This window comes from Zalophus californianus, chromosome 5 (assembly GCF_009762305.2).
Source record: "Zalophus californianus isolate mZalCal1 chromosome 5, mZalCal1.pri.v2, whole genome shotgun sequence".
NCBI classification, from domain to species: Eukaryota; Metazoa; Chordata; class Mammalia; order Carnivora; family Otariidae; genus Zalophus; species Zalophus californianus.
The window spans coordinates 67,634,245-67,658,329 of NC_045599.1; the positions used below are offsets into that span (position 1 = coordinate 67,634,245).

The 24,085-nt window shown below is 41.5% G+C and overlaps 1 long non-coding RNA gene across 1 annotated transcript in view; it reads left to right on the forward strand.

The window, feature by feature from the left end:
* LOC113928672 overlaps positions 1 to 24,085 on the forward strand; it is an 85,734-nt gene that overhangs the window by 15,383 nt on the left and 46,266 nt on the right. The window contains exon 2 of the long non-coding RNA XR_003521925.1: positions 4,549 to 4,668. This is a non-coding gene — a long non-coding RNA (uncharacterized LOC113928672). The remainder of the gene's footprint in view (positions 1 to 4,548; positions 4,669 to 24,085) is intronic.

Sequence of the window (24,085 nt, forward strand, 5' to 3'; positions counted from 1 at the left end):
GGATGCCTGGCATCTCCTCCGAACTCAGCGACAAGGAGGTACACGAGTCCCCGGTTTAAGGGGGAAAAGACCTTCAGCAAGTGATGGCGATCAAGGGCTTTACCTCTTCCGATGTATCTGAAATCTAAACCCAACCCGTTTTTTGTGTTTTTTGTTTTTTAAACACAAGTCGTTATTTAACAGTTCTTTTCAGATAGGGAGGGAGAGCCTGTGGAAAGGGTTTGAGAAGTGGAGCTTCAAGGACTTTGGTTTCGGAACCTAAAGGAAAGCAGAGCTTTCGAAGCTCTGGGGGTCTTTAGCTAGTCAGGGGAAGGAATCAGAATGTGCTTCAGTAAACAAAGTTCATCAGTACTCCCACGACCTGTTTTTGCTTTAAAGAATAAAAACTGAGGAAGACGCTTATTTGGCTAACAAGAGGAAAGCAAGAGAACAAATGATGTGTTGAACAGTCCAGATGCCTTTAGGTTCACACTCCTCAGGCAAATAAGACAAACACCACCAAAATACTAGGAACGATAACACAAAAGAGCCTTTTCACATATTAGAAATAAAGAGAAAGGCCAGGAGAATAAAATGACCTGTTTTTGTCTCACCTCCATTTATTTAATCAGTTAGCTAAAGTACTGCAGAAGTTTTGGGAAAGATCGTCCCAGCACTATGTGAGTCAAGAGCAAAACATGGACCCTTAGTAATTTAGACCAAATGCTCAGTTTTTAGAATAAATATAATTCTGCATTTTATTCCCCCCCCCCCCCCCCCCGCACAACTAGCAGAATGCGGAAGCTGACGAAGCCCTAATAAAAGTCCATGATCCGCCACTTCGGAGCTCAGGGCTCCGCCGTCTGACAGTGACTGAAGGAATCTTGCGGACGAAACGTGCCGCAGGGCCTGGGCCCTGTCTCCCGGGTCCCGCCCTCAGGGCTTTTAAGGATTTCTTAGTCTCCCTTCCCCGCAGGCACTATTACCCCCCGCCCCCCGAGGGCCGTGGGCCGAAGCTCGAATTAGGAGCTGCTCAGAACAGGAACGTGGAGGTGACACCCTCCCTGGGGGTCTCCTGTAGCCGGTCGCGGGCCCTCCTCGCTTTGTGCCGGGCTGTTTCGCAGGTGCCGGAATCTGTGGTTAAGGGCTGGGGGGCGGATACCGGGAACCCGAGGCATTTCCTCTTCCCACACCGGGAGCACACACCCGGCTTGGGCTTGGTTGCACACCGCCCGGGGACTGAGGATCTGTGCCTGGAGAGCAGTAGTCGGGGTGCGCCGGCACGGACCGCAGGAAGCGCGACTGGGGCCTATGTCAGCGGACAGCAACGTCTGGGAGGGACAGCGGGGGCAGGGGGACAGTCTCCTCCGGTGGCAGAATAAAGTTTGGACCGCGACGGAAGGAAGAGCAGAACTGGGCGCTGGGCGAGGGAGGAGGACTGTGTTATTTCGCGGAGTTTCTCCCCCTCCCTCCGCTTTGCGCGTTCGGAAATGTCCTGGAAGTAAGGCGCAGAGGCCGGAAGGCTGCGGAAGGAGCAAGGCCTCGCCCCCCTCCCCCCGCCAGGGCGGTAGCCGGGTTTCCGAGTGGACTCTGGGCAAGGGGGGGCTCGGCTCCGCCGAGAGAGGGAGCTCCCATCCCCTCCTTTCTCGGGCAAGAGACGTTGAGGGTTCCTTGTGAATTGGTCCCTGCGAATGGGACCGTCCAGAGTCGGAAGTAAGCCACAGGGTGCGGCTGTGTCTACACTCCGAGCAAGGCTGTCAGATTGCAGTGCGGGGGAGTGGGGTGGGGGGACTGTACCCCAGCAGGGCGAGGACTAAGCGATGAAAATGAACCCATGGGGACCGAAGGTTTCGAAGAGCTGTATTTCACTGCAGACCAAAGACTTGAGAGCTGCTTACGTGAAGTATGAGCGTTTTAAGTCCCAAATATAAAATAGAAGTTATAACAAAAATGCAATAATAAAATAATCGATTTTAATAGGTAAAAGCGAGTTGTAATGGTTTTAGAAATGCTCTCATCAGTAAAGTAACCAGGAAACAAAACAATTTTCAATTTTAAAATGCCAAGACGTGACCCGCATAGCAACAGGGCATCCGGTGGTAGGCATTTTCCTTAACCTCCCCTCCACCGCGCAGAAGGAGCTCCCTGTAACCCAGGGGGATAGGAAACCCCATCAACTTAGGAATAAAAAACAAAACAAAACAAAACAACTTGTAGCGCCCCAACCAAGGATCGACTCGCGTTCCTGCCCTCCTTGCTTAAACTCCGTGCCCCCAGGAAGTGGCACAAATCATTCTTGGCACCACTTGGGGCGACTGCACACCTGGGGCCAGAGGTGGGGAATCCGCGCCTAGGGTCGAGCAGTTTCCAAACCGGAGTCCTGCCTGTTTGGGGCCCTTGGAAACTTGAGGACTTACCTTTGGCCACGTAGCACCCCTTTTGCCCTGTCATCAAAAGCAAAATGAGCGCCCTTCTCCCTGTAAGCTAGGACTTACCAAGGGCAAACCCGAGCCCATCAGGCCCCCAGGGACCCAGTCTCAGGTCCGAACGTCCCAATTTCACCTTTGTTGGTGGCGCTCACAGCAGCCTTCCTCAGTCAACTTAAAAGTGGGCGCCGATGAGGAATAGCCCCACATTTGTCTTGGAGAGTCAAAACAGCGAGCTTCTGGCGCTTGGCAGGCCCTGGCACCCCAGGCCACTATCCCAGCTCTGGCACATCTCCACCAGGGTAGCGGGCGACAGGGCGGGTTTCCCGGGTGATAAACCCCCGCAACCTGGTATTACTATTAAAGAGGTCTCCTTCTCAAATGGGTCATGTTCAGGACCTTTTCCCAGTAAGATTTAGAAAAGCCTGAACTTGAAAAGTTGGCCCCTAGAACCTCTGAGAACTTGGCCAACGAGCGGCCACCATCTCCTTCCTCACTTCCCCGCCACACCCCACTCCGGCCGCTTGTGGGGGGGTGTAAAGACTCAAAGGCCGGGCCATCCCCTCCTGCCCAATTCCCGCGCGTCTTCCCGCCGTCCCGCTGAGAATCGGAGCGACCACCTTTCCCAGTTTATTTGGAAAATTTGCAAAAAAATAAAAATAAATCTGGAGTTCGAGATGATTGGTGACGTGCGACTCTGGAGTCGATGTCGCAAGCTCAGGGCGCCCAAGGCCTGGCAAGCTCTGGGGCCAGGCTGGGTGGGCGACCGGTGGCCCCCAGCCCGCAGCCGCGTGGGACCTCTGCTCAAAGATGGTGCTGGATCTTTCTCCCGGATCCCGGCTATTACATTCCTTTTTTTTTTTTTTTTTTTGGCTAGAGTTCTAGATTTTCTGTGTGAAGCAATTTAGAAATTAAATCTGAATTATTTAAGCCATTCTATATATTTTTTAAAGGACCTGAAAAGCCTCGTTCTCTTTTTTCTGCTCTTTTTCCTATTTTCCTTTTTCTCAAACTGCAAAATTTTAGCGCCTGCGTGAAGAGTAGGGAAGAGGGAGGAAGACCAGCCGGGAGACTGAGGTGTGGGACCCAAAGTCTGCAAGTGAATTTTTTACTACCCATTTTACCCTCAATGTCTCATTCCACCTTAACGACGACCTCCACGATGATGGTAATCTGAACGATAACAGAAGTCTATTTTGCTGGTCCTCCTTGCAGTTTGGGGAAATCTTGGGAATCAAACCGCATGAACTTGGATTCCCGTCCTGAAACTTTTGAATGAGGCAGGAGGATACCTAGTGCCTCGCTCAGACTTCGGGAATGGCCCCTTTGGAACCCCTGTGAACCGCCTCAGAAACCCAGAAAGCATTTCACCCCCATCCTGGCGCTGCCTCCCGCATTGACCCTCCAACTTGGTCCCGTTGCATTTCCTCTGCGTGCGTTTTTCAGCCCACCCCTGGAGTTCAAGACTGAGAACGTGCGGAGCGGAACTCCACTGCGCGGTTCGAAGATGCGCTGGGGGGAGGCTGAGCTCTGGGCTGAGCCTCCGGATAGACGAGGATGGCCGAGCTTGGGTGGGGAGCTGAGGATCAACACTCCTGCGGACTCGGGCACTAGGGTTGAGAAAAGGGGGGGAGCTCTCCAGCAAAGGCGCTGTCCTGAAGATCCCTGTTCCACTGCCGACGTGGCCGAGTGATAATCTCCCCCTGGCCTCAGTTTCCCCATCTGTTTTAGAAGACCTTTAAGGAGTCTTATTCTTTTAAAAGTGATTCCCCCTACCCCCTTTATCTCTTGGATGCTCACACCGCCCAAAACATGGGAAATCTCTCTTTCCCTCTCTTTTTTAGGGTTAACTTAAAAGAACCACAAAACTATGCACAAGACAGAATTTACCTGCTCATATACTTCTTTTGATGGAAAAAAAAATGTGTTTTTATTTCTGTTGATTTTTAAAAAGGAGATCTGGAAAGTATTTGGCTTATGCGTTAAGTAATTCAGGTACTATTTATTTAATAATTTTAAAGCACTAGGAATTGAGCTAACTGCTTTATATATTTTTCTCTCATGAAGTCTCACAGCAACCATGTAAGATAACTTTGCTTCTCTCTCTTCCTCCCTTCCTTTCCTTCCAATCTGAAAACTGCAGTGCAGAGACAGTACAGGACTTTCACAAAGGTGCAGAGCTCCCAAGTGACACGGGCAGAGTTTGAACCGGTCTCCTGGACCCTAGGTGGAAGCTCTTAGGAAAGATCACCCAAGTTTCCAGGTGAGGCCATGTCCCCCCAGCACTCTCCAATACCCTCCAACCTATCGTTCTTGTTGCCCATTAAAAGGGAAAGCTGTGGTTATAAAGCAGTGGAAGCAGTGAATAGCTAAGATGGCTTGCCTTCCCGTGAAGACAGCTCGCAACAGGCTCGTGTTCCCACCATTCAATCAGTGCTCTTCAGGGCAGAGCCAGATCTCATATGGTGTTCATCCTGGCACCCTGGATCTCTTCGTGGTCATCCCACAGACGTTTGCAAGAAACCCAAACCTTTTGCCATTTTCCTGGGTGGTTTAATTTTAGAATTTGAGGCTAGAATTGTGGAAGATGTATTGGAGCGATATAAAGAGGGAAAACAAGTACCAGGAGTAAAGATTATAAAGGAGATAGTCCCTCAAAGTTTGATGTAATAATGCCAACACATAGAGGAAATTAAATGATAGCTTAATAAAATTCCATGCTTTTTTAAAAAGTTAGTTTTAATTTTACTAGTTCTGATAGGGCGAATCTTTGTATTCAAAGATTTTTTGGGGTATTTAATGTATCTGTATTTTTATGTATCTCATTTGAGACACATGGAATAAAACTACGAAGAGATTCATTCTCTATTCATTATGACATGTGATAAAGGAAATTTTAAAAATTTTAAATAAGTGTGTCAAAATGTGCACGCAGAGTATTCATCTGGGGGAGGTTAGGTACATATTCGAATAAAGTCACTTCCTACAACACATTTGGATTATTTTCCTTTTCCTGCCCTTCCCCCTTGTTCTCCTTTTCTCTTTTTCATCCTTTTTTCTCCTCCTCCTTCCCTTCCGCTCCACTTCTTCCCACCCCTTTAGTCCTTGGAATCGACTTCTGAGACACACGAGAAAATGAGCTTCTTTATTTTTCCTTCCAATGGTATTCCTGAAAAGAAAAAGAGAAATATTATCTTCCGACATGCCCACCTGAATTCCTCACTGTTGCAGGTATTCAGAACATTACATGCAATTCCCAGAAAGGTCTTTTCTGGTCCCTATTTTTTAAGATGTTGCTTCACAGTTTACAATGGATTTGCTATTAGGGTAACATTAAATTAAAATAGATGAAACCATAATATTAAAAATTAACATTTTAAAGCTACCCTCGTGATGTATTTAGTACTGCAACCGTTTTAAAAATTAAGGATAAAGCATAACGTCTTGTAAGACGCAGTCAGCTGTGGGCACAATCATAGCACTCATGCACAGAGATGATGCAATTTGTCATAGCTCTAGGAAAAAATGTTCGTCTGCTTTGTGGTGTCCCATATCCTACTGAAGTAAGTAAACATGTATACTTTCATGTAAAATACTCGAACCACCATTTAGGAGCATAAAATAACTTTGTCTTCTTGTGTTGAGCTTTTCCTGCTTTTGTCCTTTATCAACCAAACTTAGCTCTCCTTTCTTCTAGTCTTTTAGGGTCCTGCTTCTTGCTTTCCAAGGCAGTGATTAGATCACGTGGTAAAATGAATCCATGCTAATGTATTGATGATTAGAAATGTGTTAATGTCCAAATCGTAGGCCACCATCCCTTCATGCTCCCCAGTTCAGATGTAAATTCTAATGGATGTGTTTGTAGAGAATACACTTGCTTTTTCTTTTCTAACTTCAAGTCATGGCTGCATAATCACACGACAGAGACTCACTTTTTAAATTCTGGCCAGCCTTCATGCTTAAACTAATCAGTGCAAATATGAAGAAAGCCCAATAGGGAAAGAACATACCTCTCTGGGACCTAAGACTGCCGAGTAGAAAAATGGCAAAGATGGAATTAGAATTTAGAGACTGGTTTAGAAGATCCGTTTCTATCTCTTACACATTAATTTTTAAAGAACATTCAATGATAATTTAAATTATTGGGATTGTGTTAGAAAGTAGACTTCTTTTCTCCTATATGAAAACCACATTCACTTTTCTGTCCCTTGAGCACGTTCCTCACACACTTTGCAGTTGCTGGTCTCCGCCCTGGAACCCGGCCCCCAGAATTTAACATGGCTGCATCTTTCTCATTGCTTCCTCAGGAAGCATTTCCAGGGCCAAATCTACTACCCTACCAGTCTTTCTCTGCCATCTTCTCTTCTAAAATAGAACCTATAACATTCTGAACAAAAATATGTTGTGTATTTGTTTACATCTTTTTTGGTCTGCTTCCCATTCCTAGGATATAAACTCCAAGAGGTCAGAGATTTTGCCCCCCGCCCCTTACTCACCACATGACAGGTCCTCAGTAAATATTAAGTAAACTATGAAATATGTTTATCTGTACTATGGTTCATCTTTTGCATGTCTCTATTATTATCCCTCTTTCACTGTAATATCCACCAAAAAAGTGCCTGCTCCACTTTGCTTATCGAAAAACACAAGAAATTTCCTCACCAGAAACTAAAATGGGGTGGGGGGGAAGGCAGAGCCTGGTTTAGAAATTAAAGCAGAGGAGCAGCTACTTGGAAAGAATACCTGTTATGTAGGCCATGTCTCCAGAAGCAATTTTCTAGAGCCTAGTGATCATGTGTATAGATTATAGAAAATATCAAGAATATATTAACCATTAAATACTTGCATTCATTTGTTCATTATTTCAGTTAACTATCCATAGAATGGCTACTCTATGGTTGGTGTTCTGCATACAAAGACAACTGACATGGTTCCTTCCTGACGGGTTATAGCAGCATGGTAGTAGTCACCATCCTTTTAGGCAAATCTGCAAAGTCAAGGAAAACTAACTGCCCTGCATCTAGATCTTTCTCCATTTGCTTTCACTGCCCCCCTCCCACTTCTTCAGGCACCCTTTGTATCAGGCTCTCCCTGTTCTTCAATCCTTTGTAGAAGAGTATCTGATGAAGTTCCATACTAAAGTGTAAAAGATTTACATTGGCTATCTCCTAGAGATACTTACATTGTATCTATTAGAAAGTAAAAAAAAACAAACAAACAAACAAAACAAAACAAAACAAAAAAACTCTCTAATTACGGACTTTCCAAACCAGAAAGGAGAGAGAATTATTTTTAAAGCCAGTGTCTCTGAAATCGCGCTACCTAGGATACTGCTTACTTGGCCTATTTGTAAGTTTTGAGAACTTAATATTGAACAACAAAGGGATTTTTCTCTAAGATCTAACAGGTAAGACCGCATGGATATTTCTAAAACCAAGTAAAACTTTCCTCAATGCTTTTAACATTGGGAGTGAGGATATTTTTAGTATGTTCCCCTCTTTTTCTTCCTCCCTTCCTCCTTTCTTCTTGCCATTCTCTTTCTGACCCTTCTCCCCCCCACCTTCTCCTTCTCTTTCTCCTTCATTCTCCATCTCTCACCCCTAGAAATCTGGAAGATACAGGAAATGCTGTAAAAAGTTTCTTCCGAAGGGCGCCTGGGTGGCTCAGTTGGTTGAGCGACTGACTTGATTTCAGCTCAGGTCATGATCTTAGGGTCATGGGATTGAGCCCCCCACCAGGCTCCACGCTCAGTGTGGAGCTCGCTTGAGAGTCTCTCTCTCTCTCCCTCTGCCCCTCCACACCCCTCAAATAAAAAAATGAATCTTTGAAAAAACAGTTGCTTCTGCTAAAACAACCCCACTGCAAAAACAGACAAATAAAGAGAAATGCCGTCTAAATACTTCTATACCTTGAGCAAAGATATATTATAGGCAATTAATAGCTAATTTTTATTAAATTAATTTGTGAACATGTAATTAAAAAAATTCATAGAGACCCTTGATTGAGGACAATAAGAGGTTGGGAAACACCACTCAAATATATTTAAAATGATAACTTTGAGCCTTGTCTTACTCCCTTTAGGCTGCTATAGCAAAGTGCCATAGACTAGGTGGACTTTTTGCTATAATGCAGAAGAGGAGAGGGATGTCTCTGGGGTCTCTTTCATATGGGCACTAACTTCGCTCATGAGAGTTCTGCCTTATGATCTTGTTACCTCCTAAAAGCCCACTTCCAAATCCCATCACACTGAGGATTAGGTTTCAACATCTGAATTCTGGGTTGGGGGGAGGCACAAAGATTAAGACCATAGCAGGCCTATTCCCCTTTTCTTTAAATAATAGCTCTTTGCCTTTCAGGGTGATATCATGACACCTCTCATTTGGGAAGTTTGGTGATAGTAACTTCTCTGTTCCATTATTGTCTTTGTCAATCTTAAAATAGTATCTGTAACAGCACTCCTGATACATTTTATTTTTCAGAACGTAAGTTTGCAGAGAAACAGAATGAAACTTCTTTCTGAGCACTGGGCTCAATATTCAGACAATTTCTTCCTCTAAGTGACCAAGCAGATTATCCCTTTGCATGTTTTCTTTCAAAGTCTTACATGTGATATACACAAAACCTTTTAAGTGTCTGGAAACTTGGGGGTTATAAGCTCTTTGTTTATTCAGACTTCAAAGACGAACAAGATGCACAAAGCAGGGTGGGAGGGGGCTGGAGAGGGAGGGAGAGAAAGATGTTCGGGCCTCAGCAGGCGGGACCGGGCAGTTAGAGGCAATGAGGAAATGGCTTTGAGGGATAGGTAATTCTGGGGGGCTATTCAGTTGCAGCCCTCTCCCCTTGGCCTGACTAGGAAACTAGTTAGTAACAACAGCAGGGCCCGTCCTAAGCCTAGGAACTTGAATTATTCATCAGTCAGACGTAAATTACCATTTAGAGGCAGGTGACACACATGTTTTCTCGAACAATTATTATCACTAATCATCATTTTCCACAGTAATTTGTGTGCTCTCATTATTAGCCCTTGATTTCTATGTAAATCCCTTTCATAAAACTGCCACAAGATGGAAGTTTTTTTTATTGGCTCTCTTTACCTCTTGATATGTTTCTTGGCATTTTTGCACTCCTCATCTGGCACTTGATGGTTGGGTTTTCAGATTAGGCTGACTGTTGACATGCCCAAATAAAACATTCTTTCATTGAGCATATTGCATTTGTAGGGGAGGCCACCTTCTTTCACCTTCTGCCATATTGTACCCATATTTTTTTATATAAATTGTCCAAACATTGACTCTCACATTTCCCCCTTTTTGATTTTCATTGTGCACCATATTTGACACTTTAACTACTTTTACTAGTTGTCCATGCCTTGTCACAAAGACCGAAACTGACACAGGCTTTGCCTAAACACTTGCCTTGAATCAGTGCATTTGCCATATGGATTTCCCCTTCAAATCCTGTAAAGCGTCTTGGATATTTTCCTGTTTCTCTTTTATTACAATTATATGGGTTCTGGGACTTAACTCCTTGCAAAGTTTGTAACATTTATTTCAAATGACCTAGATTCACTTTTTAAATGAACTTCAGAAGGAGTTCTTGAAATTAGCTAGTTCATGGCAGCATGGGTCCCCGTCTGACTCATGAGGGAATGATGGAGATTTGCTTATAATTCTTCTGGCTTATAAAACTCCACCCTGATCTAATATAATAGCTAAAATTCTTACCTTAGAACAAACCTCATTACATTTTGCTAAGGGGAGGGGCAGGCACCCCAGAAAGGATTGGTGCCTTAATGCTCAGCATTTACAGCTTAAAGGTGACAGACGCAGACCATCTCATTCAAATTCTGGCTTTCTGATTTATCAACAGGGTGACTTTGTGGCAATTTACTTAACCTCTCTGTGCCTCAATTTTTCGTACCTGTAGAAAACGTTTAACGATTGGGCCTATCTCATAATCCTCACTGAGGCGTCAGTGAGTTAATACATGTAAAGCACTTAGTGTCTGGCATATAATAAGCATTTATATAGTGTCAGCGGTTATTATAATGGTAATAATAGTTATTATTATGGTGGCATGAATTTGCTTCTTGCAGCATTAGAGGCAAATGGACAGATGTGTGTAGGGTTTTTTTCCCTGGAGGTTGGGTAAGAATGGCCTGAAGCACAGCATTTCCTAAGGCCTAAGTAGGGATCTCCAAAAGAAAGTGTTAGGTGGCTTCAACATCATGACATCATTACCGCCAAGGGCTTTGTGCCTGGCCGGTGACAAGTGTTTAGGACAAATGTTTTGCCTAAGCTCTCCCACGAAGCATTGCCTATTAAAGATTCGGAGGAAAGGGAGGCTTAGTGAGGGGTTTAGTGACTTTTACTAAAAGACATTTTGTGGCCTTAACAGAGCTATGGTATTTATTACTCTGTCCTGGGATCAATGCTGTAATTCCACATTACATATAGACATCTCCAATCGGCTTCCTACACTAAAAAATATACTGTCCCAGTTTTGGCTTTTACCTCGAGGTGGGTTACACCAGGCTCCTGCCTGCTGTATTTTTTAATGCACAAATCCCGTATTCCGCCTTAGTGTTGAGTCTTGTCATTTTGGTCAGAAGATGTAAACTGCGGTCTACTACACGGTCTTGATGGTGTCTTTACATAAAATACCATTTTCTTCCACAAGGAAGAGAAGTAGCTGCAGATTAGTGATACTGAGAAAGTAAAGTGAGGGTTTTAGCTTCAAGACCTATCCAAACAGTGATCCGTGTCACCACACAACGCGTGTGCACACGCACACAGACTTCAGAGATACAGGCAGAGACAAACACAGCCTAACATTCCACATTGTTAGGGAGCTTCCAGAAACATGAAGCTTAGGGACTCAATATTACATCATTGTAAAACAGTGTCACAATATCCAGCCTGCCCCTCCCCCTTTTGACATTTCCGAAGAAGAAAAGGAGGCTCCTGCTGTTCACCCAGGCGCTGAATGAGAGGAACCTACATGAGGTGTGCCCAAAGGGATTCACAAAGAATGGTTAAAATAACTTCTCTGCCTCCCCTTGGCACATTCATTTTTTTCTACGTAAAATAAACACAGCGGAAAAACATGTCATCCCAGGAATGCAGTGTTTCACAGACCCCTAAATCACCACCATTCTAGCCTGCTGAATGGGGGGGGGGAGAAAAAAACAAACAAACCTGGAAATAACTAGTTAGAAGAGGTATATAAATACAAAACCTAACGCAAGAAACAATAACAATACAATATACGGCAGATAAGTCTTCCTTAATCTGAGGCCTTTGTTTTTTGAAGAGCTACTTATGTTTAATTGAAGCAAAAGAAAATAGCTTGTAGTATTTTGCACACTAAACAGCCTGGGGTTTTGTATTATTATGTTTCCTTTCTTGCTTAACTTTGTGGTACCGTATATTTTACCTTTATCTAGAGATCCACTTTGATTATCTTGCTTATGTTATAACCCATGTGTTAACCATTCCTGCCACCACACAAACCACTTGGTTCATCTGGCAGAGGACAGCAGTGCCCCAGCCAAGATATTTGGTTGGACTCCTGTCCTTTAGGGACTGGTTGGCTTGGCTCTTTGCCACAGCAACAGATGATATTTCTAACTCTTTAGGACATTCTAGTTTCAAAATACTTTGCCAACAGGGTTTGTACTTTGGAAAGGTTATTTTATTTTCCAAAGCACCTGGAATACCAGTGTTCTGCACCCAGGATTTAAAAACTATTTGCTCAGTGAAGGGAAAAACAAAGAGGCCATCCCAGCTGTCTCTCAGTCATGTCCTTTGGTTGTAAGTGACCAAAAAGACCATCCTCCCTTGCTCAGTCGCCATCTTCCTCAATAAATAAAAAAATACATGGTTAAAGTCTAAATGAATTTACATACTTGGTTACCTGAGGATTTGTAAAAGTTACATCAAACTTTTCATTGTGTCGGCCCTATTTCCTGAATATATGTATTTTGTGGTAGAAGAATAAGAAATGCCTCAGCCCACTATTCAAAAATCCTCAGTGTTCGCTATTGCAGGATGCTGATCTGTGGGGGGAAATGCAAACGAACACAGGATGACATCGCATTGCTTCTTCCTCTTATTCTTATTTTCTCTTCGCGTTTCTTTGGAGTAACAGAGCACCAAATTAGAAGCTATCCAGATTGTACCTGGTCTTTTAACTTAAGACTATTGAAGATTCCAACTTGCTTTGATTATTTTTTTTTTTTTAGCCAACTTAAAGAACTCTGACTTCTTTCTGCTTATAAATGTACGTTCTTGTTGGTATAGCAGACTTATATTATTAAATTAGCTAGAATTCTCTCAGACAAGTCATGTCTCCCGAGGGGCTTGGATAAAACAAGATGCAACATACCGGAAACTGGGGAGTACCTCGCTCACCCAGTCAGTAGACCGTGTGAAGCTTGATCTCGGGGTTGTGAGTTCAAGTCCCACGTTGGGTATGGGGATTACTTGAAAACAAAATCTAAAAAAAAATAAAACCAAAAAACCAAACACAAAAAACAAACATACAGGGGACTGGTTTTGTAAGTGAAATACAATCCCTGGTATCTAAATGATTTAGGTAATGAGTAGTGTTAGTAAGGAGAAACATGTTTCTGTGGAATTATTCATTATGAGTAGAGAAACAAGATCTCACAAAAATATATAGCCCTTAAATACTTATGTATAATTAAGTTTATTTGGAAATCCTGCATAAATTAACTAAGAATGAGATATTAGCCAAATAGTAGATATGAGAAATTATACTAAGATAATGTATTTATAAAAATATAAGACTATAGGGGCTTCTGGGTGGCTCAATCGGTTAAACATCTGTCTTCGGTTCAGGTCATGATCCCAGGGTCCTGGGATCTGCTGAGCTGGGACCCTGCTTCTCCCTTGTCTTCGGTTCAGGTCATGATCCCAGGGTCCTGGGATCTGCTGAGCAGGGACCCTGCTTCTCCCTCTCCCTCTGCCCCTTGCTGCCCCCCCGCCTCTCTTGTGCTCTCTCTCAAATAAATAAAACCTTAAAAAAAAGAATATGAGACTATAAATATAATGGGAAAATGTGATGGTATTTCTCCCTAAAAATTTTAACTTAATTGTATTTTATTTCTATGCAAATAAAAATAAAAACTATTCTATTAGAAATAATTCATTTTGAGCATAAATTATGTTAGTGTACTCTTCTTTGGTTGAGCTTAAGTTCTTGTATTTTAAGGAGTTTGTTGAAACCAAAAACTATCATCATCTTTTTATTATTTGTTTATTTTATTTTATTTTTAAGTAAGTTCTATGCCAACTTGGGACTTGAACTCATGAACCGGAGATCAAGAGTCCTCTGCTCTACCTACTGAGACAGCCTGGTGCCCCTATCAACTTAAGATTTTTAAAAAAATTTATTTGACACAGAGAGAGAGAGACAGCCAGAGAGGGAACACAAGCAGGGGGAGTGGGAAAGGGAGAAGGAGGCTTCCCTCTGAGCAGCTGAGCAGGGAGCCCGATGCGGGGCTCAATCACTGGGATCCTGACCTTGAGCCAAAGGCAGATAGATGCTTAACAACTGAGCCACCAGGCGCCCCTCAACTTAAGATTTATCTTTTAGTTTTGAGTATAAAATATTTCAAATGTACAGAAAAATGCAAACAAAATAACAGAAATCCTAGTAACCACCATCCAAGTTTGAAAGATCTTATTTTTTTGCTTAATCTCTCTCTCTCTCTTTATTTTTTTACGAAAAGAAATACAGGGGCACCTGGGTGCCTCTGTTGGCTAAGGACCTGACTCTTGATTTTGGCTCAGATCATGATCTCAGGGTCCTGGGATCAAGCTCCATATCGGGCTCTCTGCTCAGCGGGGAGTCTGCTTCTTCTTCTCCCTTTCCCTTTTCCCTTCCCCCTGCTCACACACACACACTCTCTCTCTCAATAAAGAAATAAATCTTTTTTTTTAAAGATTTATTTATTTATTTATTTGAAAGCGAGAGAATGAGAGAGATAGAGAGCACGAGAGGGCAGAGGGTCAGAGGGAGAAGCAGACTCCCTGCCGAGCAGGGAGCCTGATGTGGGACTCGATCCCGGAACTCCAGGATCACGACCTGAGCCGAAGGCAGTCGCTTAACCAACTGAGCCACCCAGGCACCCAAGAAATAAATCTTTTTTTAAAAAAGAAAAGAAATACAAAATTGTAAATTAGCTGTACCTCCAACCACTAGTCCCTTTTCTTCTCCTTTCTTTCCAGAAGTAACTACTATCCAGAAGTTAGTATGTATTTCTTCTGTGCATTATGAAAATCTGTGACCACAAATTTGTATATTCAGAAATATGCTTTTTCTCCAAAAATTATGTTCTTAAGATTTTTCCATGCTTGTACATGCAAACTAACCGTCCATCAGTAGAGGGAATCAAAAACCGTCATTTATTCTTGCAAGGTATGGTATTAGGAATCAAAATGAACAAACTCGATCTAAATGTATAAACATATTAAGTATTTTAAATTAATTTAAAGAACTAAATAATTATGGAATACTTTATGTTACTCATATCATTCATTACCTAATTCAGTAAATATTTGTTAACAGTTGATTCTATGTCAGGTACCAGTCTAGCAGCTTAGGATGTCACAGTGAACAAAACAGATAAAGCCCCATTTTGGCTAGGTTGCCATGTGGGGCATGTACCAGTTAGGCCCATCCTGGGTTTGCTGTCAGGGGAAAGAAAGAAGTATCATACCCAGTGATGGTCAGGGTGGAATTCTGTCATTTCAAAATAGGTATCTAGAGCCTCTCCAATTTTTCTGATCATTACCTAAGAGTCAGCCAAAAGAAGATGAACGCCTTCTGTGGGTAGATGCCTTCAGTGACCAGCCTGCCTTAGGATTTCGTAGGGAGGTGAATGTGATGGAGTCGGAAATCCTTTTGGGTTGTTTTTTGAAAAGGGTGTACAAACCAAAAGTTTGTGAATGGTTAGGTATATGGAATATCCATTGAATACCTTGAACTTTGACCCATTATTGAGTGACCTTAAATTTTAAAAAAATGCATAATTAATTTGCATTCAGGAATGCTTTAATATTTAATTCATTACTCCTAGTGGTTGGTTCCAGATAAGGAAAACATTCATTTACTATGTCCACTTGCTTTCTGGAAACTTTCAGCTCAGTTGGAAGTATATTTAATTTTTACCAAGATGCTGTGAATATATATCATATGTAGTGCAGAAAAATATTTCAGTAAGTACTGAGTGCCTGATTGATGTGTATATTTATACTCAAATACACATATGTAACATATATGCACATACATATATATTTATATACTCATATACATAATATATATACATATAACTATATACAGAAACTGTATATATATATTTGTGTGTGTGCATATGTATATAAAGTTATATGTGTAAGGATTTTCCAAATCCTTACAACATCTCTAAATGTAGGTATTATTATTTCCATTTACAAATGAGAAAACCAACTCAGAGATTTTAAATCATTTTTTATACAGCTCGTAGTTGGCCAGGGGAGCAATTCAAACTCAGATTTGTTTGCTCAAAGGTTTATAATCTTTTGATCATACCATGCTGCTGCTTTACCAATGTCCACAGTACTGTAAATGAGGCCATAAAGATTTAAGACACTTCTTCATACATAATAAATCATATCATTTTCCTAAGGACTTAAGATAGTATTTATTACATAATAAAAATAGCACAAGACCAAGACTGGAGATTATTTTAATCTATATGACAGTTTATAAAAACAAAAAGACTGTTGGTGGTTTTGTGTGTGTGTGGGAGCCTTGTCTGCACACCTTTATTCCACACGAGCACTTTCACGTCCTCTGTTTCAGTATGGAGGACCCCTGAGAAGTAACACAGGAATCATTCTTTGATGTTACCCAGGAAAAATGGAGTAGTGAGCCAGTGACCTTATCATTTATGTCCACATACCTGCTTTGCAGAATGAGGATTTCTTCGGCTCCTTCTGCTTGTCCTCCAACTTGGAGAGGCTGCTTGGGTATGCACAGCCCTTGCGGTGGTGATGGACAAAGGAGGATGAGCAAAGGCCTGGGTGGGAAATATTTTGTTCTCATAGAGTTTATATTCTGAGACAGATATCCCCGTAGACAAAATCAAGGCCTCTTTTCTGTTATTTTATCGTATCAATCTGATTCATGTTCATGAGCTCTTTATACATTCTTTATATGTGTGGATGTGTGCAGGTGTGTGCAAATACTCCCTGTTGATCAGAGTTGTACATGTGAATTTGGTTAAATTCATAAAAACAAACATGCATTTGTACATGTCCTTAGTACCTTATGAAAAATATTTAATGTTTTAGGATCTTTTTTTTAAAAAAGATTTTACTTTTCTTTCTTTTTTTTTTTTTAAAGATTTTACTTTTGAGTAATCTCTACACCCAACATGGGGCTCGAACTTACAACTGTGAGATCAAGAGTCACATTCTCCAACAACCGAGCCGGTCAGGTGCCCCAAGGATTTTTTTTTTTTTTTAATAATTAAGAGAAGAATGCAATGTCCTTTCCACTATAGCTTCAGAGTACTTAAGCAGATAAGCCTTGCACTTAATTTCACTAAGTGTACCTTAGAATGCACCTGGGCCCTTTATTTTCATTTGTGCTGTCCTTTATTTAACCCTCAAGGGATGGGTAGATGGATGATCAATTTTATGGGAAAGTGGTTTAATATTACTGGTTGCATTGACTATCACTTTTGGTCTACACACATTGCAGCCTCAGATAGTTTCCCTGGGGGAAAAACAAATGAATTCTCTTTTTTGGACAGTCTAGAGACAGAAGATAAACAGTCTAGCTTCCTTATTCTCTTTTCTGAGGTTTAACATTATATTGAGCAAGATTTGGTAAGAATATGGTATGGCTCTCCGTAGCAAAATATTCAAGTCATTTAATATTCTGGAATACATAATGCCTTCATCTTTGAAGTAGTCAATTTATTTGATGTGCATTGTTACATTACATCATCAGTCACAATGTAATCATATTACTCTACCTCGACTACTTTAGGATTTGTGATTATTTGATCAGGACTGAACTAAAGCTTACCTTCCTTTATCGAGGAATATTGTGAATCTTTGTGAATGACTATTATGGGGAGTATGCTCAAGGTACTTAAGAGAACAAATAATTTTGAGCAGCTCATCTTCATTTGAATTGAGGCTTGACGGAAGTATGAGGATTATTTGTAGTGAAGTAGGTCCCACTATACCTCGACAGGAAGCACTGTGGAGTGATGTCTCTTACTACTCTTTCCTACATAATATTCTGAATTTGAGATTTCTCTTCATATAGTAATTTTTAATTTTTTTTAAAGATTTTTCTTTATTTGTTTTGAGAGAGAGAGAAAGCATGAGCGAGGGGGAGCGGGAGGGGCAGAGGGGGAGAGAGAGAGAGAAAGAGAGAGAGAAGCAGATTTCCTGCTGAGCAGGAAGCCTGACACGGGACTTCATCCCAGGACCCTGGGATCATGACCTGAGCCAAAGGCAGACGCTTAACCAACTGAGCCAACCAGGCGCCCCTATATAAGAATTTTTTAAAAACTGAGGTAAAGTTTACCGAATAGAGTGCACAGATCTTTTTTTCCCCACACAGATCTTATATGTGCAATTAGATGCATTTTGAAAAAGTATCCCAATCAAGATAAAGAACATTTCTATCACCCCAGAAATTTCCTTGTGTCCCTTCCAGTCAATTTCCACTTCGCACAGTCCACTGCTGTTCTAATTTCTGTGACTGTAGATGAGTTCTTTCTATACTCAGGTTGCAATACAAATAGAATTATAAAACATGCTCTTTTCCGTGCTCGACATAATAGATGCACACATTTTAAGGAGTAATGCTTTAATAATTATTAATACAATTAACACCAACATTGATTACATTCTGGCTTATCTAGTAACTAGTCATATATGATTTTCTATATGCAGACATTCAGTGCATTCTGTCTCATATTTCTTGATTCTATATTTCACAGTAACTTTCTCTTCTATTCCCAGATTTTACAAAACACATTGTTAAAGGCAGGAAGAAAACTGGGCTTTATTAAGGTGGGTGAACTTTCAAGGACCTTTGTATATGTTCTCACCTGGTTGTCAGTATCTTTAAAGAGAATTCTGGAGAGGATGCACTGTGTGGAAGAAGTAAACCATTTTTTCTGAATCCTTTCTTAATAATTAAACTCAAAGGACTCAAAGTTAGGACATCACTCACAGAGAGTTTAGGGGGAGAGGTAGCAGAAAGTATTATCCTTTATTGTCAGTAGAACTCTGAAATAGAGAACATGTTTTTTGCCTAGGCCAAGCCATTTCTTTAACATGTTTTAATGGTAGAATTTTGTGCATGCAAAGAACGTAAACCAGGATAGTAAACGCAGAGAAAAGAAGGTAGGGAATTGTGAAAAAGCTATATTGTTTCGAGCCTTCCAAATCTTACTTGGAAATTTAGCTGATGAATTAGAAACTACCCCAAAATGATATACTCCCCGTGCTATTTCAGCTGGTTGTTACGGACGCAGAAGTTGGTTAGGATAACGTATTTTCTGTGCTCTAGTACTACAGCTGGGTTGTTTACACGTGGGAGCCGCTTACAATGACAATGAAGAAGGCAGCTCTCAGTTCAACAGAAACCCAGCCAAGATCTCTAGATTTTTCAGTCTTAAAATTAGATGGCTCAGTAGGATATACAGATTTTGATTAGGCAGAGTAAATTAAATATTATAGAATGAATTAAAATAAAGGTAGGCAATGACTTGGAAAATGACCGAGAAAATCCAAATACTGTTAGAAGAGGATATTTGTGATTTAACTACAGGAAACTGCTTGCGTTAGTAAGACTTTCTGCCTGACTAGTGTGCTCAACAGGAGAAGCAAAGTCCTAATCTTAAGGTTTTGTTCCTGCCCTCCAGCTGAAGACGACAGTTGGAGAATCCTAAAGGCAAGCTCACCAGTCCTGAGCTTTGCTCCGTGTATGGGTATTTCCCACAGGCCTTTTTAGCTGGAGGAGAGATTTCTAAAAGTCTGTTCTGTTGACATTTATATTTGTTTGGAAGGCTTTTTTTCTAAACTAAAGCTTTCTTCTTTTGAGTAAGTAAGCATATTCATATAGTTAAAGAATCAAAATAATATTAATGAGCATATTCTGTCAAGTCTTGCTCCGTCTTGTTCATCCCTCTCCCCAATCCCTCATTATCTTGGTAACTTGGTTGGCTTCTTTGCATATGCTTCCAGCGTTTCTTTATGCAATTATAAGAACATTCATTATTTTTGCCTCCTACATTTTTACCTGAAAGATAGCATACTATGTACACTGTTCCATTATTGCTTTTTTATCTAACAATATATTCCAGAAAATTTCTGTGTCAGTACATAGAGGGTGTTTTGTTTTGTTTTGTTTCTTTTAAACTGTTGCATAGTATTTCATTGTGTTGCTATAGCACAAATTGTTTAAACATTCCTTTATGAATGGGCATCTTCTCAATATTTTAATCATAGCTCTTGCACATATAAACTTTTGAATACAAACAGGTTTGCACATTCAAGCAGGGTTCTTATTTGTAAAGAGAAGCAAGCATATACCATATTGAATATTTATGGAATAAATGCCTGAGGACTTAGTCTCTTACTATAACTACTGCTTCTAGAAAAGTTTCTCTGTGTTGATATATTTAGCATCACTAGTGGGAAGCTTTGGGATGAATACTGTGGAGCATGGCTCTCTTTATAAGTAGAACAAGTTCTTTGGGCATCAGCAAAGTTGGAGCACACCACATTGCCTTTTGGGAAAGAATGTGATGTTGCTAAGAAATAAAAAAGCACACTGTAGTCATCATAGGAAAAATCAGAACTTTGTTACCTTCTTTTCTCATTACTTTAGAGAGCAGAGTCATGTTTATTTTGAGTAACTTGTGGGGGAGTAGGGATTCTGATCTTTTCAGTGGTTAGCAACTATAAACATCTTAATTGGGCTTCAGAGCAACCCTGTGAGTTTAGAGATAGGTGAGAAAATTGATACTTAGATAACTTGACAAATGCTTCTTAGCTTGGGAGGGATAAAGCTGGTCAGGAGACTGGATGACCTCTGGAGAAGCTGCACCTAGTGTCTTTGAGCAGGTAGATCGTGTAGGTCAGCACATGGCAGAAAGGTACTCAATATATGTTAGCAGCTTGCCTTCCCTCTCACACCAGCTTCAGCTTCTGTTTTCTCATGTTGCCTGGGGTCACTGCGACCTTCCCGCCATCACCATCGGTGCTCTCTTTAAGGAGGGGAAGGCGGGGCAAGGGAACTTACACGGACCCAGCATTTCTGGTGATAGAGTGTTGGGTCAAGGGCTTTCTTAATTACTTTCTTCTCAGTGTGGAGTTGCCCCACTGGTAGTTCATGTTTCTGCCTGCTCTTGCATGAGTCACCAGATTCAAAGGGTGACCTGTCATCTCCATTTGGCCCAGAGTAGAAGTCGGCAGCTGGGGCTGAGAATTTCAGGACTGGAGATTCTTCCTCAGTTCTGAGCCGGTCAGGACTGGGTGTGATGGAGCTGGTGGTCTGACGAGACTGCCGCTAAAAGCAGGACCTACTCTAGGGCCAGAAACTATGAATATTTCTGCTGTGATTTCCTAACTGTGACCTCTGCCTGGAAGAGGAGAGGTGAGGCGAATAGCTGTATTTTTGCTGATAGAGACATTTGCTCTCAGGAAGTAAGAACAGTGGGAATCTGAGGGAAACAACCCTAGGGAAGCCAGCTTGGCTTTCCTCTTTCATCACTGAATCCTGCTTCGAAGTTGATCTGTACGGGTATGTACGGGATAGATGCCATAGGAATATGCACACAAAACGGAAAAAGGACTTAATTCACAAAATGAAAACTCAGATACTTCTGAGAATCATTTTCCTTTACCAGATTCAATAACTCTATTTAATCGAGACTCCCAGACATCCCTGAAATGAAAGGACCACATAGGAACTGGGCCTAGGGGCACAAAATGTAATCCTCTGGCTTTTGGTTAGGATGGTTCACATCTGCGTTCTGCTCCCTTAGGTCTCGCCCAACCCATAAACATGCTCAGGTACCACCTGGCCTTTTCACAACCTTCGCCTTTATCCCTGACTCTGTTGGCCCCTCATGCCAACTCTCTTCTTTTAATCACAAACGTTGTGAAAGATGTGTTCACACTTGCTGCCTGAAATTTCACAACATCTGCTAGACAACCTCTCTCTCCCACACCATTTTATTGAAATGATTCTCAGGTAACACCCAAGGCCAAATTCTCTTTCTCCATTTTCCTCCTTTGTGATCCCAATAAAACATTTGACATTGTTGATTTTTTTTTTTACCTTGAAACCTCTTTTTGCCTTGACAGCACACTTTGGTTTTCCTTCTGTCTGAATGATCCTTGACTTCTTCACAGGTCCTTTCTTCTCCGTAGGTCTCCCCTCTTCAACATTCCCTTCTAAGCCTACTTCTTCCCTCACCTTTGACCTTCCCCTTGACAAGTTCATTTCATGGTCATGGTGTTCACTATTACCCCCCTGTTAATAACATCCAAGGCTTTTTGTCAGTATTAACTGGTATCCTGAGTTCAAGTCTACATTTACAACATTCTCATATTCTACTTGGATATATAAGTCAAGCCCAACATGCTGAATGGTGACTTAGTTACCTTCCTCACATGGCAGTAAGCTCTTTCCATTTCCTATGTGGACATTACTATGATCCTAATCATTTAAGAGCTTAAAACTGTAAATTTTAACAATTCTATCATCACTCCTGCCATTAATCTCATCACTTGCTGAATTTTGACAGTTCCATCTCTTCTAAATCTTCCATTTAATTGCTTAAACCCCAGAGTTGTAAACTTGCTATTATATAATCAGATCCCAGCCAACTCTTCCAGTCTTGTCCCTTTTGCTCCTGTGGCTGTTGGTTCGAAACCTTGGGAGCTTCCTGAAACTGGCTCCTGTACGTGGAGGTAAGGAGAGACTGAAGAAAGAGGCAGATCACTGCAGAATTGGTGGGTGGCAGGCTTAATAAGCAAGGGAATTTATATATGAGCCTGGTCTTTGGTGCTACAAGATTAGTAAATCTCCACACCAGCCTGCCAGACTCTTAAGTTTATTTAGGGGCCTTAACTGGGTTCAGTCATATATACGAACAATACATTGCTTTCTCAAGGTTGCATCCTTGAAAATGGGTCTCCTTGTGAGAACGGTCGGGGTGGGGGTTGGGGAGTGTACTTTCTACAGACAGGGGCAGGGGTGAGGAGGCTCCATTTGTCTGGGTCCAGCTTGCAGTTCAGCTCTCAGTCATGCCCTCTTGATGACCTTCTCCAACACCTACACATGGCTGTACTTTATCTAAACAGGATGGGCCACCATTCCTGTAAATTTTTCTCTTGTTTCCCCATCTCTGTACCTTGACACCTATTATTTCCTCTTGTAGAATGTCCTCACCCAGACTAGTCATAAGTTGTGGGGCTTAGTGTGAAATGAAACTGTCCCTCTTTCCTTTAACGTTGCTAAAATCAAAGCTTTCCACTTTTTTCTATTTTTTTAAAAATTTTTAAAAAAGATTTTATTTATTTATTTGACAGAGAGAGACACAGTGAGAGAGGGGACACAAGCAGGGGGAGTGGGAGAGGGAGAAGCAGGCCTCCCGCCGAGCAGGGAGCCTGACACGGGGCTCCATCCCAGGACCCCGGGATCATGACCTAAGCCGAAGGCAGACGCTTAACCACAGAGCCACCCAGGTGCCCCCTATTTCCTCTGCTCCCACACAATCAGGCTACACTTACAAAACAGACTCAAAGATGGAATTATCAAGATGGTGACAGTAGAGCATGAAACTAAGTGTGGGGCCTCATGTGACTGCAGAGGTCACATGCCCACAAATCAGTCCTGCCCTCATCCATCTGGGCCTTTCTCCATCCTACCCACCACCCTCCAAAGACAAATCCAAGGCTGCCTCTGCTCCAAGGAAGTGCCCATGCTCTGCTCTGCTCCAGAGATCTCTGAAGTGGTTTCCTCCCAGTACTTTGCAGAAGTCTCTGAGAACAGTTTCTATTTCCTATTAGTCCTTTAATCTCCTATTAGTTTATGAGTTTCTTAAAAGCAAGGGCTACATCTTCTCATCCCAGGATCCACCACATGAATTACACATAATAAATGCTTAATAAATGTTTGCTGACAATGAATAAAAAGAACAGAGAGAAGAGCACTGCTATCTTGAAGCCACATGCAATGTTCCCCAAGCTGCATTCTTTTTCCATCAGAGCAGGAATCACCTTGTGGATTAGTCTGAGATCTCCAGGTGGCTGACCAATGCCTTCTTGTTTTCCTTTTCAGTTCCTTAATTAGTCTTTATGTTGCTCCTTCTAAGGACATTCCCTTTGGAAATTATCATTGGATTTTGATAATACATATATTTTTTAGTTTCTAAAAATGTATGAATTTACTAATTTTTTCAAGTATTTAGATAAAAGCCTATGTGTTTTGTTTTGTTTTGGTTTTTGGTTTTTTTTTTTTGTTTTGGTTTTGTTTTGTTAAAGAAACCATTTTGATGAAGAAAAAATAAATCTGAAAATACTTTCTACATATTTTAGTTTAAAAAATAATTTAACTTACTGTATGACAGT